The sequence below is a fragment of the Eptatretus burgeri genome, chromosome 7 (genome assembly GCF_056783735.1).
Source record: "Eptatretus burgeri isolate ZD-2024b chromosome 7, Ebu_testis_v1, whole genome shotgun sequence".
Taxonomy (NCBI): Eukaryota; Metazoa; Chordata; class Myxini; order Myxiniformes; family Myxinidae; genus Eptatretus; species Eptatretus burgeri.
The window spans coordinates 49,322,176-49,329,675 of NC_140967.1; the positions used below are offsets into that span (position 1 = coordinate 49,322,176).

Genomic DNA, 7,500 nt, shown 5'->3' on the forward strand with positions numbered 1-7,500 from the left:
TTTTCCCTTTGTCTGTATTAAAGTCCGTGTGTTGAGGTGCCTCGATTTTAGAATTTAATTGACCTCACATTTTATTATTACTTTTTGAATTATTACCCTTGTAAATACTTGATCTATTTTCATTAAATCCCCGTGTTTATTTGAAGTTGCTGGTGTCCGTGTATCTGTTCTGGGTTTGAGAGTACTGCGCTACCGTTCTGGTGAAGTTCTGCGATACTATCCTGAAGTTCTGCACTACCGTCCTGGTGAAATGCCTAACTGTTTCTTTCCCACGCATGACATATTCTCTGACAATCTTGGCTGTAAGCCTCCAAGAGAATTGTTTGGCCATCCTTCCAGGTAGGGGCAGTCCCACTGGACACGACAATTGAAGTTAGGTCATGGGATTTGAACCCTGATCGACAAATGTTGATCAGGAGTGGGATATGAATCCCTCCTGATTCCCACAGGAGTGCAGGATTTGAACCACAATGGTGTCGGAGCGAGCTAAAGCTAAAAAAATATATAAAAAAATAAGCAATCGAAATTGTTAAATGATCATCTCTCAACCATCAATGGAGAGGGAGTTGTAATTGAGGTACAAATAGTATAGTTAATTGATGTTGGGAGAAAAGAACGCTTGGAAATTTAAAGGAAATATATAAAAAAAAGATTCTGAGGAGATTAAACGTGCGTGGGAAATGGGGGACGTGCACGAAATGGGGGGACATGCACGAAATGGGGGGACATGCATGAAATGGGGGGACGTGCACGAAATGGGGGGACGTGCACGAAATGGGGGGACGTGCACGAAATGGGGGGACATGCACGAAATGGCGGACGTGCACAAAATGGCGGAAGAGCATGAGATGGCAATGATTGTATTAGATATTGACCCACTGGAAGGAAGCGAGCTGGGGGGAGAGTTGAGTGATGATCGGGTAGGAGCCTCCCCCATCCCAAGTTTCAGTCCCTCCTCCCCCACAGTGGTGGAGGTCATGTTAAAACAATTAATGAGTGAACAAGTTAGTGAATTGAGACAAAATGAACAAAGGGATGAAAAATTGGATAAACAAATGAGTGAATTGAGGAGACAGAATGAACAAAGGGATCAAAAATTGAAAAAGCAAATGAACACAATCAAGAAGGGAACAAGAAGCGAATACTTCGATATCGCGCGGCTGGGGGCAGTAAAAGGTTAAGAATGATGAAACAATTTTGCAGTTATAAAATTTAAATGTAGACACGGTGAATTAGCATGCATGATGGGAAGAGTTCTGACGTTGGACAAATTTCTATTTATAGCCTTCAGATCAAAGGGATGTACGCAGCCATAAGTGTGACAGAAGACACAGGACAGAATAGCCAATTATATAACAGTGCGATGTAGCCGCGCTGTAATAACCACTTCTGTCACCAAAAAAGAGGAAGAAATCACCTCCACAAGACGTTTTAATAACACTTCTGGTGAAAAACAATGAAGAACGAGAGTTACAACGCTGCGTGTCAACAACTAATGGATCAGGAAGATTATCACTTCCTGCTCAGAAAATCAACTTCCGGCATCACACAGAAAACGATTCAGCACAAAAAAACGTCACTCTTCAGCATTAACCCCGCCCACAATCCACTCGGCAATCTCCGCCCACAATTCACCCAGCAATCTCCGCCCACAATCCACTCGGCAATCTCCGCCCACAATTCACCCGGCAATCTCCGCCCACAATCCACCCGGCAATCTCCGCCCACAATCCACCGGGCAATCTCCGCCCACAATCCACCCGGCAATCTCCACCCACAATCCACCCGGCAATCTCCGCCCACAATCCACCCGGCAATCTCCGCCCACATCACAACCAAGAATAAGTGTGACAGAAGACACAGGACAGAATAGCCAATTATATAACAGCGCGATGTCGCCGCGCTGTAATAACACAGGAACTGGGTCACAAATTGATAGAGTATGGGAAACGAATGAACGATTGGAAGACGAAATTGATGAACAAAGGAATGAAATGGGAGAAAAGTTGAAAGAAAAATTGGGTAAACAAATAAAATGAAAAATCACTCATTGAGTGACAACTTGGCAAAACAGCACAAAGTAGAATGGCACTCGGTAGAGCACATACCTCTGCCAGGTGGAACAGTTCACGTTTTGTATCCCACTGATGGGCTGGATCCAAACCAAAATCCAATCCGCTTGTTCTTGTCACATATCAACTCATCCACCTTGTTTTGTCATAATTCATCCACAACATTTTGAGTTATAGTGTCGATTTAGTTTTTGGCCCTATCTATCAATTTTATAAATTAGGCCTGTGTTGACCTTATGACCTTAAAATTAATTGGTAGTTGAATTGAGCGACCTGACATGAAAATGCTCTTCAAATTTCAACTCAATCTGATGAAAATTGAGGATTTAGAAAATTTGGCCCAAATTGGCCTTTTGGTCTATTTTGACCTATTGGCCTATGTTTACCTCAAAATTCATAGGTGTTTGAATTCAGCGACCTGACAAGAAAATGCTCTTAAAATTTCAAGTTAATTAGATTATAAATGAGCATTTTAGAAATTTGGCCGATGTTGATCTTTTGGTCTAGGTTGACCTTTTGGTGTATTTTGACCTCAAAATTAAGAGGTGGTTGAGTTCAGCGACCTCATATGCAAACAGTCTTCAAATTTCAAGTCAATCAGACGAAAATTGAGGATTAAAAAAAAATTGGCCCAATTTGGCTCAAATTAGCCTTTTGGCCGATGTTGATCTCAAAATTAATAGGTGGTTGAATTCAGTAACCTAATATGCAAATGGTCTTCAACTTTTAAGTCAATTGGATTAAAATTGACAATTTCAGAAACAATGAAAAAATTTGGCCTATTTTGGGTTGGCCTTATGGCCGTTGACCTTTTGAACTATGTTAACCTCAAAAGTAATAGGTGGTTGAATTCACTTACCTGACATGCAAATCCTGTCCAAATTTCAAGTCAATCGGACGAAATTTGAGGATTTTTGACAATTTGGCTCAAATTGGCCTATTGGCCGATGCAGACCTTTTTGGTCGACCAAATTTTATGAAACTTCAATGCACGGCAGTCGCAGGGCAGGATCGGTGACATTAATCTCTGAAAATTTCAAAATGATCGGTTGATCGGTTTTGGCTGGAGGCGAGCGGACAGACAAACAAACAGACAAACAAACACACACACAAACACACAAACACACACACACACACACACACACACACACACACACACACACACACACACACACACACACACACACACACACACACACACACACACACACACACAAATGGAGGTGATCAACATACTTGTCAAAGAAAAAAAATTGCCAAGTAATAATTGACAAAGTAAATGAGGACCTGGAGGGCGATCACACCTGTGTGGATGCCATAATGCAACGGCAGGAAGAGGAATTGGGATTTTGTAAGCACCAGGATAGTGGTTTAGTGCAAAAGTTGGAAACTCGTGAAACAGAACAAGGGCTGGTGTTAACTGATGAAGGATTGTGGCAGCCACAATTGACTGGAGAAAGGATGGATGAGATATTACAGGAGCAACTGAACACTTGGGACAATACCGTCAAGGGAGAGGTGGTGGAACAAAAGTTTCTCTTATTCTCAAAGGTGACGTTGATGGTTCTGTCAAGACCATGCTTGGGCTGATTGACTTGTACAAAGACAATGGTGAAGTTAACCTGGAGTTGCTGCACTTGGGCATTGGGGATGTTACTGAAAAGGGGTCAGCATATTTGGCAGAGCCAATGTTTGAACCATTTGCCGGACATGTCATGGAGGAGAGCAACAGTGACGTTGACATGCCAAGTACCGAGCAAGCGGCTGATTCTGAAACAATCGAAGGTGAGCTTACTGATGTAAACTCTGGAGAAAGAATTGCCAAATTTGGAAAAGTACAAGGTGGGTTAACAGGCACAGGTGGATCTCAAGAGGAAGATCAGGATGCTTGTCAAATGGACAAGTGGGAAAGTGATGTTGTTGGGAGGAATTTGCAGAACCAATCCCAGAGTTCAGACGCTGATAGTAGTTGTGAAGGCCAGTTACTTGATTAAAGGAGCTTGTTTACGCGTGGAACCGCCGTCACGGCTGTTGTGGTTGGATTGTGGCCATCTACATCATTCTGATTATTAGGAAAGTTGACTTCCACACTGGGTGGCCAGTTTTTCCACCCGGCTTGGAGGTAATGGACGGGGAGCTTGGCACTGTGGGAGAGAGTGGCATTGGTGCCATTTTTCGGCTGACAGTGGAGCAGTTTGCCTATATGGAAAGTGAGCTCAGCTCTTTTGAGCGGGTTCTGCATCTTTCGATCTAACGCATGCTATATCCATGATGTAGGCTGGGCGGTGTCATCTGGCACCTCTCACCCACGTCATACCATATCCAAGTCGCCTCGTCTCCCGCCCCACGGAGGTGCAACTGTGGTGCGATGGGGAGCAGGATCCAGAAATGATGGCATCTGCACTGGCTGAGCATATGAGTCCAGTGGTAGTGATTCCAGGAGAGGAAGAGTCAGAACTTGAACCAGAGCCAGAACCACACCCTTTGTTGATTCCAGAATTACAGAAGGACCCGATGAAAAAGATCTGACAGAGAGCTTATGCTAGGAAAACAGAGCATTGCATACGTAATTGCAGTCATAAAAGAGCGAACCCCAGAAAGTGATAAAAAAGGCCAACTGAAAGAAAAGGAGCAGGGAATTCGAGCAAATAAACTGGAGCAAGAGCTGCACGAGGCCAAGGCACATCTCAACTCACTCCAACTCTCATCGCAGGTCGCAGAGCAGACGAGCATAACAGCCCAGGGTCAGGTGATGGTGTTTGCGTTGTTCATAGTGGCTATTTGTCTGGATTTTGTATATCATGGATGGTGGAGTGTGGTTGCCGGCATCCATGCATGCCTGGGAGTTATCCTCATGCTGGTTGTGGGTCAACCGGTCGTGGCCTTGTTCCACCCTCGGTCTGGCATGCCCAGGAGATGCAGTTTTGGTTGGGTCTGCCGGGCTGTGGCAATGTCTGCCTGGATTTTAGCTGTGGCCACAGTTTTTTCCTGGAGGACTCCAAGTCCTGGTGATTATTACTACTTTTTGATTTATTATCCTTGTAAATACTTGATCATGTCCTTGTAAACTATCATGTCCTGGAGGACATTTTCTACCTACCCCACAACACAGGCATTGATGAAGGGTGGATGAAAGAACTCTAGGTTTACCAGATACTAGAGGAGGATGCAGGCTTCTGGGAGCGAATGAGAGAGATTTGGGTTTTCCAGATCCTGGAGTGGGGTGCAGGCATAGTTGCTGCTGCTTCTCGTAAGAATGTTTGTAGACGCAGTTCTTATGGCTGGCCTGGTTCTCTGACATCTTCAAATGGAGGGTGTGCTTGAAGTGTACAGTTGTGCTCAAACATTAGTCAGGTGGTCCACAAGATTTTGGCATAGGCAAATTTAGAAGAAGAAAAAAAGGGAGTATGGAATCCAGGGAGGTTGGAAGCAACGAATCCACACGGGTGGATTGGAGGGTGCGAAGAAAACTAGAAGAGCTGGATGACACTCTTGGACCCGACCAACCTGTGACAACTTGCACTTGGGGTAACGTGCATTGATGCTTACTGCCCGAGAGTTCAGTTTTGTTAGAAATTGGGACATGGTAATTGGTATGGGAGCAGGCAAGAGTAACTAAGTGGTCGGTAGATGGATTGCTTTGGAAACCAGAATTGTCTTGTGGTGTTGATGTCTGTTACGTGTAAAGAATTGCATTGCATTTGGAGTGTGTGTGTGTGTGTGTGTGTGTGTATGTGTGTGTGTGTGTGTGTGTGTGTGTGTGTGTGTGTGTGTGTGTGTGTGTGTGTGTGTGTGTGTGTGTGTGTGTGTGTGTGTGTGTGTGTGTGTGTGTGTGTGTGTGTGTGTGTGTGTGTGTGAAGGTTCACTGGATCCATGTCACTAACCTATACCAGAGAGACGGGGTTCATGAAAAAAAATTGGATAGGTAAATTGGGATGGCTCCGTAGGTAACGTTGGGTATTGTGGCATCCACCGGGGAACGCAGTCTTCAGAAGGGAAATGTATAGACGTAAAAAAAAAAAAAAATTGGTTATGGTGTTGTCTGCTCTGATAGGTTTTTTTTGTGTGCTTTATGACATTTTCTACCGACCCCAGGAGTTAGGAGCGAGGAACCAAGAGCTTTGCAAATATTTGAATTGTGTTTGAAGGGTGTAGAACGTGAAGGAGAATAGGTAAGTTAGCTGCGGCTTGCTTTCCACAACACTACTAATTTATTTCATAGGCTAATTAGGTGTGAGTTGGTAAGTGATAAGGCTGGAATGGTAATGCCTGCATTAAACCTTGCAGGAGCTTTGGTTCCGGAGAGGGGGCTGTTATGTTTTTGGGGTAGATGAAGGCATTCCATCGGAAGGATAGGAGTGTATAGAGCAGCTTGGTCCGTGGACGTGTAGGAGACATCTCGATGTAAATTAAATAGGGAAACTATGAGCTTAGATATAATTTGTCACCTCACGGGGGTGGTGCTGTGTTAATTGCCGAGGGATTAAGGCCATTTCCCCCAGTATGTAATTGCCTCCTGTGACCTTTTCGCAATGTTTTTGTATTACAAACCAGTAATGAAAGACTTAAGTTTTCATAATAACAACAACCATAATAACATGCTGCACGTCCAAGCAGGCAAGAAGCCCCGCCTTCCCGGCTTCGTACCAGCAAGTCATGCGCCAAGGCTTATGATTCATGGGCGCGATGTTAGCAGGAAGAATCAGACTGCATCTCAGATATAAGTAGTGAGAGGACACAGTGGTGAGTGGAACGTGGCTGAGACAGAGGATCTCATGTTTTGCTCTCCTCAAGGCATGACAAAATGGTTGCGTCATTCTCATGTTTGTGCTGGGGAATTTGCAGCATGCTGGGCAAGACGGTAGTTATTGCCTATTTGGCTGAACAGTGAAGTGTGTACGTTTTTGAGGAGAGAAGCAGAGCATGCCTCATGGCCTAATCACTGGGCCTCAGAGATTGTCCCGTCATGTGGTCGAGGAAGTTCGACGATCGTTGCGAGCAGACCTCATGTAAGAGAAGAACATTCGGCATATTCGTTCATAAGAAGAAAAGCCGCATGGCGATTGGTGAGCCCCTGGTGTTGAACGCCTCCTGAAAATATTCCCTCACGTACGTTTCCCACCCAGAGAGCGGCTCGGCGCCATTTTGGGAACATTTTCCTGGAAAGGATGAAGCGGTTTGATCACAAAGTTCAATAAAGACCATTTCTGGACAACGCTAAGTGCCAGAATAAAGGGAGGATTTACTTTTATTTCGTTTTCCCTTTGTCTGTATTAAAATCCGTGTGTTGAGGTGCCTCGACGTTAGACTTTAATTGACCTCACATTTTATTATTACTTTTTGAATTATTACCTTTGTAAATACTTAATCTATTTTCATTAAATCCTCATGTTTCTTTTAAGTTGCTGGTGCCCGTGTGTCCGTTGTG

The 7,500-nt window shown here is 44.3% G+C and overlaps 1 protein-coding gene across 2 annotated transcripts in view; it reads left to right on the forward strand.

Moving 5' to 3' along the window:
* The window catches only part of LOC147023236 (uncharacterized), a 344,444-nt gene that overhangs the window by 3,896 nt on the left and 333,048 nt on the right, over positions 1 to 7,500 (forward strand). The gene's annotated exons all lie outside the window — the stretch shown is intronic.